The sequence below is a fragment of the Lactuca sativa genome, chromosome 2, assembly GCF_002870075.4.
Source record: "Lactuca sativa cultivar Salinas chromosome 2, Lsat_Salinas_v11, whole genome shotgun sequence".
Classification (NCBI taxonomy): domain Eukaryota; kingdom Viridiplantae; phylum Streptophyta; class Magnoliopsida; order Asterales; family Asteraceae; genus Lactuca; species Lactuca sativa.
This window is the reverse complement of record NC_056624.2, coordinates 229,537,352-229,549,637: the sequence shown is the minus strand read 5'-3', so window position 1 is coordinate 229,549,637 and position 12,286 is coordinate 229,537,352.

Here is a 12,286-nt window from a genome sequence, read left to right as displayed (position 1 = left end):
GTCTAAGGCTGTAACTATATTTGGTAAGTACTTGACCCGATTGTGCATGGTCCTTTTGGGTTGCCTTCACCATAGCAACTTGACAAGATGATTTATATAGAGAGAAGAGATATTATTGTTAATGTATTATAAGAATAATATGTTAAAGGAATAATAATATTATTTGATTAATATAAGTCATAAATTAATTAGGAATTAATTTGGTGACTTAAAGAGATTAATTGAAGAAAGGGGTATAAACTGTCAAATGTGTGATAGTTGTATTTTGAGCTAAGAATCCTTATGGATATAGGGTGGACGATTTTAGGGATGTGGATCACCTAGAAATCGTCCAAGGCCTTATCTAGAAGGGATATTGGATTGCTTTGAGGCTAAGTTATCCAATTAGGGTTTTAGGGGGAAACCCTAGGAGCTCACAGTATAAATAGCCCCTTAGGGTTGTGGAAATCGGCACCCTTGTTATTGGAGTAACCCTAGAGCCGATTTCTCTCTTCCTTACCTCTCTCAAATCATCTTCTTGCTAGTTGGTGTTTGTAAGCCATTAGAGGAGTGACATTTGTGACTCTAAGCTCCAAGAAGAAGAAGGTTTTCAAGCAAGTAACTCAAGGTATTATTCTAGATCTGTTTTCATATGTTTTGATTGTTAGTTTACATTAGATCTAGCCATGAAAGTCTTGGATATATTGCATGTTCAATTAGAGAAACCTAGATCCAAGCTATAGGGTTGTATGTGCACATAGGAAAGTTCTTATGTCTGAAACCCATCACACATACCCTAGAATTCCAAGGTAACTAAGATGAGCATTTTAAGAGAGTTGGGAACCAAGCTTACAAGCTAGAATTTCCAAAGAACTGGATAGCATTCATAACACTTTCCACGTGTGTTATTTGAGGAAGTTCTCGGGAGAAGTTACCGATATAATTCCATTTTCAGAGATAAGGATTGATGAAGATAAGAAAGTAATCGAAGATACCGAAGCAATTGTTGACTGTAAGACGAAGAAGTTACAACGTAAGATGGTTGATTTAGTGCTTGTACGAAGGAAACATTCGAATAGGAGGAACCTTACCTGGAAAACAGAAATCGAAATGAAGAATCGTTATCCCCATCCTTTTGCTAATGTGTGATTCCGAGGACGAAATCATCTTATGGGGGAGTATCCCAAAAACTTTTTCAAAATAGTTTAAAACTTTTTCCATACATTCAAAACCATATTTAAAACTTGTAACATCCATAAAATTCATGAAAATTTAAAAGTTTTTCCTTACATTCAAAACCATATTTATTACAAAATGTTTTCAAAATAGTTTCATATCAGAGTATCCCAGAAATCAAAATCATAAAATGCAAGGATGTGCACGATCAAGCCTTCGCCTTCCTGCGATCATCCGAAGTACCTGAAACAAAATCCAAAACTGTAAGCTTGAAGCTTAGTGAGTTCCCTCAAAATACCAACGCCATACAAACCATAACCATATCATAACAAACAACATGCATATAGAGTCTGCAGTATGACTGGACTGCCCTCACCGGTTCTTCAATCTATCTGGCCCACTCTCAGAACCTTCAACATGTCCGGTCCGCCCTACCAGGCCTTCAGCCTGTCTGGACCGTTCTCCGGGCCTTCAGCCTGACTGATATGCCCCATTGGGCCTGTAGTCTATCCGGGTCGTCCTGGGTATGTTGGCCTTCAACACAAAGCAGGTCCACCTCAATCCATCCCCAGAAATATAATCATTGAATATATATAAAACGCTAGCTAGCATGTCCAAACAGTCAAAACGAGTTAACAGACCACTAATCATAGCATCATCCTATATACAAGGATACCGACCTAATAGGTCACTAACATAGCATCATCCTATACACTAGGATACTAACCTAACAGGTCACTAAACATATCATCATGCAATAACCAGGATAACAATCCAAAAAGGACTGGCATTGGTGCCTTCGACCCTGTTAGTATAGTGAGGACAACTCATCTCACAATGTCGAATGGAACTGAAAAAGATTAAACTCCCGAAACACGGCTCCAAACACCAACACCTACAACCACTATTGATCTAATTCCATAAATTCCCAAATTACCAAAATACCCTCAAAAGTCAAACTTGGTCAACCCTTGATCAAAGTCAAAGTCAATGGTCAAGGTCAACAGCCCATGTTGACCCAACTCGTAGAGTGCAGCTTACAGACTCGTTGAGTTCCTTCAAAACTCAGACGATCGCGAAAACCACAGTCAGCTCGCCGAGTTACCAAGTAACTCGTCGAGTCCATGCATAATAAAGAATATCGGGAAAAACTCTAACCAACTCGCCGAGTCATCTCACTAACTCGCCGAGTTCATGCATAATCCAGAAAGTCGGAGACCCTCATCCAACCCGTCAAGTTCATTATGTAGCTTGTCGAGTTCCTTCAGCCCTTTTCTCATGCAGACACTTTTAAGCGAAACCAAGGCTCCAAACTATAGATCTATCCTCCTAGGGTGTAGTTACCACGTAAAGTTGCTAACTTTACATGCATGCAAGGCTTCAAGAAACTAAAACACTCAAAAATAGCCTTAGGAAGAGGTTTAGGGCATGGAGAAGGGCCAAAGCTTCATAAAGCTTGAGGCTTTATTTCAATGAGGGCCTAGAGAAGTCCATATCTGAAGTTACAACTTCAAATCGTGATCAATACCATAAGTGCTTCAAGGATAAGCTAGAAATGGCCCTAAACTCTTGAATGAAGAGATGTAACAAGAAAATGATCAAGTTAATGACTTTTTATCTTCAAATGAATGCCAAAACGATGTAGACGTTGGATCTACAAGCCCCTTCTCGTTCCAACCTTCTAAATCTCCATGTCTCTGGGAGTCGGGGTGTTACAAATTCCAAGTTATAATATTGATTGATCTACATACGAGAAAGGTGTCTAGAATCATTATGTTGTCTTGGTTGTTGGGTTTCAGAAAAAGTATGATGCCAAAATTATCCTGTCTTCCAATTGTCCTGCTTAGCTAATCCTTATTTGATAGAACTATCAGTATTCATTGGAATAATTGATAGGTTTAGACTATTTTCAGTCACACAGAATATTAGGATAATACTTAGTGATAATGATACTAGGTTACATCAAAGGAAAAGTCAGTTGCTAGAAGCGAAGCGCTGTCCGAGTTTCGAGTCATCAATTTAACAAGTGAGTGCATAATTACTTTCATATTGCACATAGATATGAAGTATTTAAGATAATTACGAGCTATATGTTCGTATTATCCGTGTTCCTAATATCTATGGCAGATGAACGATTTATACATGTTTTACTTGATTTAAACCATATATGTATTTTTATACTGATAAATATGTTGGGTAAAGATGGTTAGATAAAAGATGAGATGGATGATGAAGGATGAAATAGATGATGAGAGGCATTGACTTTAAAGATGATCTATTCGTATCGTAGAGTATAGATGGTGATCACGGACTATTCTAGATAGTCCAGTGGAATGCTAGCAGGCACGCAACCTGTAGGTGTTTTTGAACTAAGTGTTCACCAGGTGTACTCCATCGCCCCATGGTTGCCATATTGACATATACTGCTAAGGAATCCCCTAAGCATTATTGTCTATCCCGAAGATGATCCTTAGGGTAGGTCCCCTGAATTAGATGATCTAGGGACAGAAAGTTAGGATAACAAAAATGGGTAATCTAGTTGAATGTTTTGATGAAAATATATAATTAAAAGAATTTAATTATTTTGGGTTGAAAATCCTATGTGCTCACCAGGATCCCAAGCCTGACATACCTAGTTTCTTGTATTACAGGTAGCGACATGATATCACAAGAGTGATGATCAGATGAGAGATTTATGGATTATAGGCTAGTAGAATCATAGATGATTGTAAGGCTTGTAATATTTCCTTTTATGCTTATGTAGTGTATTTACGATGACATCCCAACGTTTTTAATATAAATGAAATACATTTCTTCAAATGCTTTGATAATATCATTATCATGTTTTTGGGACAAAATTCCACAATATTATTCTTTAAAAAGGGTACTCTAATTTTAAATAAGAATAAACAAATCGGTCTTTCCTGACTATTAAATTGGGGACGTCACAACTAGGGTTCTGTAAACCATTGTTTCTTCCTTCACATCTTCTGTAATGACTCCAAGGTACTATCTGAATCCTAGTTTCTTTATTGATTAAGTTTTTTACTAATTTTTTTAATTTCTCTATGACATTTCGAAGACGATATCAAATAATGAAACAATGGGTTTCTGTTTTTAAATCCCAACTACATTTGTTTCTTCATTGTGTTTTGGATATCGAGCTAGTAACCAAACTGATAAAGGAGTCAGTATAAGTTTAAGTTATTTTTTTTCTTTTGTCTTCTTTTATTAACTAATAACTATCTTTGTTTTTTGTTTGGTGATTCCAAGTTGATTCCTTATCAACAATGACATCTTTTAGAATTATGCTTCTCTATTGGTACTCTTTAGTTTCTTATGTTTTTATGTTTTCAATTCACCAAATACTTGATAAGAACTATAAATAACAATCATACAGAAACATGGAAAGGTGATACTGATGGCAGTATTGTAATCTATGGACTAGAGGATTTTATTACTTTTGACTTGCTCAATTCTCTTCACATTTTGATCTAATTTCCATGTAGTCTCTAAGGAAACATGAACATGGCTCAAACATACATCTATTATGATATGTTGTTGTATTATTGAAGTAACATGTCAAACCCTTCTCAATCTGGTATGTAAACATATATTAGATGCTAAATCTTTCTGTTCTTTTAATAGTATTAATGTCTTTCATTTCTTAATATATTTGTTATTTTTTGTAATAAATTGACATTTATCATGGTGATAGTGTAGAAGAGGCTTTTTACAATACTGATAGGGTCGTGACTCTTTCGACATAGAAGCCATTTGTCATGAAGCCATTTTTCAACATGCAAGTTTAATGAATACGAAATCAGTAGTTTATCGACCTTCACATAGAAGTCTTTTGTAAACGTGCAGATGTTATAAAGGTATAAATGTACCAACTTTTTATTCAACGACTCTAAGAAACCTTATGTTTTGCTTTGTTTTATAAAATTCAACCAATACATAATTACCAAAAAATATCTAAACCCATCCAAACCCGCACCATGGCACGCTTGGGCTTTGCATATTTCTTGATTTTAATATCGATATAAAAGTTTGTTTCTTCTGAGTATTTATTCATGGTCTAATTCAAGCTTATTGTTACTAGTTCTACAGGGTCAATCGTACATAAATTACCATGATAGATATATTGATTTATTGGTAGGATCTTAGGATCCCAATCATGATTTGGCGTAGCGGAAAACAATTTTACTTAGGACCCCGATTATGACAATCTTGGTTGATGTTATATATAACATTAAAACCAATTCGATTTATGAACAAAAGCAATGTTCAAGCCAATTGGTTTCCTTTTTGGCTTCAATACCAATGGTTTTGCATAGACTTATCTCGATCACCTCTGCTCTCCAACAACTTTTCTTCACCTATATAACATTTTTCATTCTTTAACGAAAGCATCAGATCTAATATGAGTGTCATATTTATAAACAATTGATTCTCTGTACTTATACCAACTCGCTCATCCTCTTCCTTTCTAATTCTCTTATTGGTGTCATCGCTCAGCATCTCGATACCGTTACCAATGTTGTTTTGATTTTTCGTCAATTCAGGAAGTGGAAGACAAAATGATGTTGTTTTTAAGGAATCGATTGTCTTGGGTTTTGTTTTTCAATGATTCACGAAAGCAAAATCTCATATTTCTTTATTAATCTCTTCTTCATCCGTTTTTATATCACCTTTATTTAGGTAATCCCTAAATTATTGGGTTCAAATAAATATTGCTTAGAAATTTACATGGTAGTGAATAATGGTGTACCAAGCCGGTAGTCCGAGGAAACCCAGTACCGGCCTGGAACCCACCAGGTCGGCTTTACAAGCATTGCTCCTTGTTTCAGGTAAATATGTATTTGAATATACCATACGCAAACATCAAAATCGTATCCCGAAAAATATGTCGAATAGTACAAAGAAAATAAAATAAGCAAGGAAAGGACATGAAGTGCGACCACTTTCAGACTGGGTAATAAGTGGAGGACTGGTCTTAGAAGTGGGCTCTAATAACCACGGACAGCCTATAAATATGCCTGGGAGACATACTAACAAGGTAAGCAAGGGATAACTCATATTCCATGACACAAAATCAATACCAAAAGGTTGCAATCTAACTTAGTCATCCGAGAGCTATACAGGTGTCCAACCCTCGATATGGCTATGTGACCTAGTGTTTTTTATTCTTACGCAGAGTGAATTACCGGACGCTTATAGGACGAAACCCTCCTAAGTGAAAGAGTTTATCATGCGCCTGGAGTTCTTCGTATCAACATTAGCACCATCCATATTATAGGTATTTCTGGGTGACAAATAGAAGAAATACCCGATAGCCTGATAGTTATGCAACACAGATGAGCTACCCGTCGCGGATAAAGGATACCGAAAAACTACATAGTATGTTTCATAAAGAAGCTGATCGTATTTCCCACCCCCATAAAGATGGATCGGTACTTATATATGGGCAAATCTGTGACATAGGCATCCATATAATATACTATGATAATGACAGTTCGACCGAGATCATGTACGAACATTACTTTTCACAACTACTGGAACAGATAAGAATAAGGATGAAACCACCGGTGGGGCATTTTACAAGATTTGTGGGACACTTTGTTTGGCTGAAAGGATATTGTCCATTCCATTAACTTTAACGGATTAATTAATGTAAGCCAAAAACAGACAATAGCCTTTACAATCATACAATGAGCATTGCCTTACAACCTAATATTTGGCAAAAGTGGAATGAGAAAGTTCGGGGCGATCGTGTCGGCAATTCATGGTATCGTTCGATTTCAAATGAAAAGCGGATTTGGAATGACTATAGTAAATCACCAGTGGAATCCATTGCAATGGTGGAAAATTGGGCGAGAGCAATGAAATTGAATACAAAACAAGCAAATAATGGGTTAGAAGAAATCATAATCGATACAAAATATGCAGACCAAGGAGTGCGGATAGGAGTCGGGTACCACGTGAATTAAAAAGGGATTAACGATAATTTTAAAAGAAAATGCTGATATATTCGCGTGGGAAGCAGCAGACATGACATGTGTGCCCATAAAACTAGTCGAGCACAAACTTAACGAGAAAGCAGGAAGTAAGCCGATTCGACAGAAAAAAGGGTCATTCAAAAGACAGGAATAAAGCAATAAATGACGAGGTCGACAAATTGGTAAAAGAAGGAATATTACGGGAATCGCCTTTTCCATCCTAGGTAGCAAACCCGGTCTTGGGAAAAATATGAGTCGGACAATGGAGGATTCGCATAGACTTCACGAACTTAAACAAAGCTTGTCCAAAAGACTGCTACCCTCTACCATCTATCAATGAAAAAGTCAAGTCCTTACACGGGCAAAAAAGGATGACTTTTTTGGATGCCTATAAAGGATATCACCAAATACATGTGCATAGACGGGATGAAAAAAAACATCTTATCACACAGAGAGAGGGACATTTTGTTATATTAAAATGCCATTTAGATTAAGAAATGTAGGGGAAACACACAAGAGGTTAGCATACAAAGTTTTTGAGCCACAAGTCGGGAGGAATATCGAAGTCTATGTGGATGACATGGTTATCAAAAGCAGAAATGATAGCTGTTTTCTACAGGACATAGTGAAAACCTTTTTCTAACCTAAGAGCCGCAAACATGACATTGAACCCTCAAAAGTGTATTTTTGGGATAGGGGAAGGAAACGTTTTAGGGAATTTCATAAAAAATGATGGTATAAAGGCGAACCCCAAAAAAGTAGAAAAGCTGCTGGAAATGTGATCCCCAGGTACAGTGAAAGATGTACAAGCACTAAACGGAAAACTAACAGCATTAGGGCAGTTTTTCTTGGCAAAGTCTGCTGAAAAATCATACACTTTCTACAAAATGTTAAAAATGAGTATTGGAAAAAAACTTTCCGTTGGAATGAAGAAGCTGATAGTGCATTTTGCAAACTCAAGATGGTGTTAGCCAAGTTACCCACTTTGACATCACCAATCCCAGGTGAAGTTTTATCCATGTATTTAGCAGCATCCAGAACGGCAACTTGTGCAATATTAGTGGCGAACAGAGAAGATAAACAAGTACCCATATATTTTGTAAGTCGTATACTACAAGGAGAAGAGATGGGATATTCAGATATGGAGAAATTGGCATTATTCCTAGTCAATGCAACAAGAAGATTATGAAGATATTTCTTGGCACATACCATTGAAGTACTCACAAATATCCCATTGCGTCAAGTGCTATTGAAACTAGAGAAGTCAGGAAGACTGGCTAAGTGGGAAATGGAATTAGGAGAGCACGTGTTAGGTGCATTTTATGCACCCATTTTGTAGCTTTATTCCATAAAAGTGCATTGCATTTAGGTTTAAACTCATGCATTTTGCATATTTTTCGGGATTTTTCATGAGGCAATTTCATTCACATACTTTTGTGATATTTCAGGGAATTTTGGAGGTAGGATATTGTTGGAGGAGGTAAATAAGAGTTATAGACAAAATTTCGGGACTTGCGGAGCACCGAGGAGTAAGATATCAAAAAAATGAAGATTTTGGCTTTACAGAGATTTACACGGCCGTGTAAATGCAAGCCTTGCATTTACGCGGGCCATGTAAACGTAGATTTCTGCGCAATATATTTTTGCATTTACACGGGCTGTGTAAATTACAGTGTTAATTTACGCGGGCCGTGTAAATGTAAACGTGGGTTTTAAAGCAGTTTTTCACCATTCTTAAAGGGGGGAACCGACTTTTTACTTAGGGGTCGACTTTTGGAGCAGAGAAGGCGAATTTCTTGAGGATTTTGAAGTTGATTAACACTTGGGAACATTTGATTTCATTTTGTAAGAACTTTAATTTCATTTTCTAGATTTGTGATCTTGTTCTAGCCATGAGTGGCTAGAACCCTAGTTTCTCCAACTTCATGTCTTGACTTCTTAGTTGTGATTTCAATCATGTAACTTGATGTTTGCTTTCAATTTGTATCTAGTGAATTTGATTTTGTTTCAATCAAATGTTTTATTCTAATTGTGATTCTTATTGGCCATTTGAATTAGGGTTAGGTCATTCAAGTTATCTAATTGCAAAATCCGTAATTGTTTTGTAAATTGGACTAGGTAACAAGCACTAATTTGATTTCTATTGAATAAATTTAGTGTAAATATTTTCACACATTCTTATGCTCCCGAGCTTGTGAGGAGTATTGAGTGTTGTTGGGAACATTCACATAAAGCTTAAAGCAACCTTTCAATCCAATTCTAAGAGCTTGTTTAGATTAGGTTAGTAAGGTTAGGATTAATCAAAGAGCTTGTTTTGGTTAATTATTGTGGTGAGTGGGAAGTGTTAGAGCTTGTTAACACTTTCAAGTACCAACTTAGATAGAATTAAACAAATATCTTGTCATCCATGGAATCACATTGCTAATTTGTCTTGCATAGAGTTGGAGTTCTCACAAATCCTGAATTTGTTTCATTTAATTGATCATTTACTTATTGCTTTATTCTTTTGTTTAAATCATTTCATACCAACCCCCCATTTATGTGACCATTATTGTACCTTCCGCAAAAAGGTATAAACATTTGTACCGTGTCTCAATGGATCGACTCTACTTACCTTGCATTACATTTCTAGTACAAAGTAGTAGTGTTTAAGGAGTCATTAGTACCCCTTATTTGTTGGGTTTGACACGCCTAACAGCACGGAATCATTTTCAAACTGCGAACCTGCATAAAAGCACAAGCACTAGTAGATTTTATCCCCTAAATAGTAGGCCAAAGGGAAATGTCATCGTTACTCAAATCAGATAGCATGGACATGAACGCAACAAAAGAAAATCAATGGAAATTATTTTCCGATGGATCCTATTGTACAGAAGGCACAGGAGTCGGCTTGATATTAACAAGATCAACCGAGGAAGAGATGACCTATGCTTTACGATCCAACTTTCAAGTTTCAAACAACGAGTCGGAGTACGAAGCACTCGTCGCAGGGTTGCAATTGGCTATCAAAATGGGGTGTGACCATATACTCGCCAACCAGACAAATGGCTTGTATGAAATTTAGCACAATATGCAGGCAAAGTGAAAGCACTAACAAATCACTTTAAGAGATTTAGGCTAGAACATGTGCTGAGATCGAAAAACAAGAGCGCAGCCGCGTTAACTAAGCTTGCATCATCGACCTTTCCACATCTAACCAAGAAAGTATTGGTGGAAATCGCACAATTAAAGCAATAGTGGAAAAGTTGGTAATGTCAGTAATAGCGGAAACAAGTGACTGGAGGAAACCAATAATAGAATACCTAACGGAGGGCAAGTTACCTCCGAATGAAAAGGAAACTGAGAATCTAAGGGTTAAGGCACCATCCTTTGTAGTGGATAATGTTATATTGTACAAAAAAGGGTATTTCACACCTGCTTACGATGTGTAAATGACAAGGAAGCAGAATACCTCATAAGAGAGATGCACGAAGGGGTGGTAGGAGCACATGAGGGAGCATCGACAATAGTATGCAAAATATCGCGAGTAGGGTACGATTGGTCGACCATGTACCAAGAAATAGAAGGTTTAATATACAGTTGTAAAAAGTGCCAGAAACATGCACCAACCCCAATAAATTCGGCAACCCCAATGATTAACATTATTAGCCCTTGGCCTTTCATTCAATGGGGAGTAGACATAGTCGGACCGTTCTCGGAAGCACCCGAGAAGGTCAAATTCTTAGCGGTGGCAACTGACTATTTCACCAAGTGGGTTGAGGTGAAACCATTGGCTACAATAACATGCCATAACATGATCAAATTCTTTTGGAAGCAAATCATTTGCTGATTTGGAGTACCGCACACACTAATTTCAGATAACGAAGCACAATTTGCCAATAACACTTTCCAAAAATGGTGTGAAGAGATCCGAATAAATCAAAGGTTCACTTCAGCAGCACACCCATAAGCAAATAGGCAAACCGAAGTCACCAATCGTACAATCATACATGGCCAAGCAATAAAAATAAATAAGGCCAAAGGACGATGGTCGATGAACTCCAAAGCATGTTATGGCATACCGAACAACAACACGATTAATAACAAAAGAATCACCCTATAAATTAGACTATGGATTAGAGGTAGCGCTGCCACTAGAGTTGATTATCCTCACAAATCGAACAGAAAACTTGGACATGGATAGTAATGATGACAACATAAGAACAAACCTGGATCTTTCCATGGAGCGAAGGGAGGTAGCAGCAATACGACAAGAACATTATAAAAAGCAAATGGAGAGTTATTAAAATAAACGTGTCAAAGGTCGCTGTTTCAAAGTAGGTGAAAAGGTATTACGCAAAAATGAAGTCAGTAGGCAAGAGTCGCAAGGAAAACTAAGTTCAACATGGGAAGGCCCATCCATAATAAACGAAGCAAACAGAGATGGATCATACATCCTACATACAATGGAAGGAGTAATAATACCATGAACGTGGCATGTCAAAAACCGTAGGAAGTACTATGTTTGACTACGCAAGGGTTGGTACAACAATTGGCACGATGATGACGAAAGCAGAAAATATTATCATTAGACCCTATCTGTATCATGTACATAATACCACAAATTGTGGCAAGACCAATCACTTTTTGACAAATAAGAAGGAGTTGGCTACCCGCTTAGCCCAATAATATACTTATTCTTCAAAACATGTAGCTTGGTCCGCCGACTACACTTATGCATTGTAACGACGTAAATTTTTAAAACAAAATTTTCATTTTCAAAACATTGTTTTATCCACAAAATAACATCAAACATATTGTTTCAAATGTATTTATCACAAAAACATCTCCCCAGAATCCAAAACATAAACTCCTCAAGTGTGTACGGATCATGCCGGCGCCTTCCCGCGCTCATCACTGGTACCTGAAACACATCACACAACAACTATAAGCATAAATGCTTAATGAGTTCCCCAAAATACCGCATACAACACATAAGCCACTCAAGACTATAATACCACCCTCTGGTCGATGTGTCTCAGTGGGACCCTCCAGTCACGTAGCTCGTTGGACCCTCTGGTCCGGTCATAGCTCGTTGGGCCCTCCGGCTCGGTCTTTATCGTTGGACCCTTCGGTCCGGTCTATAACAA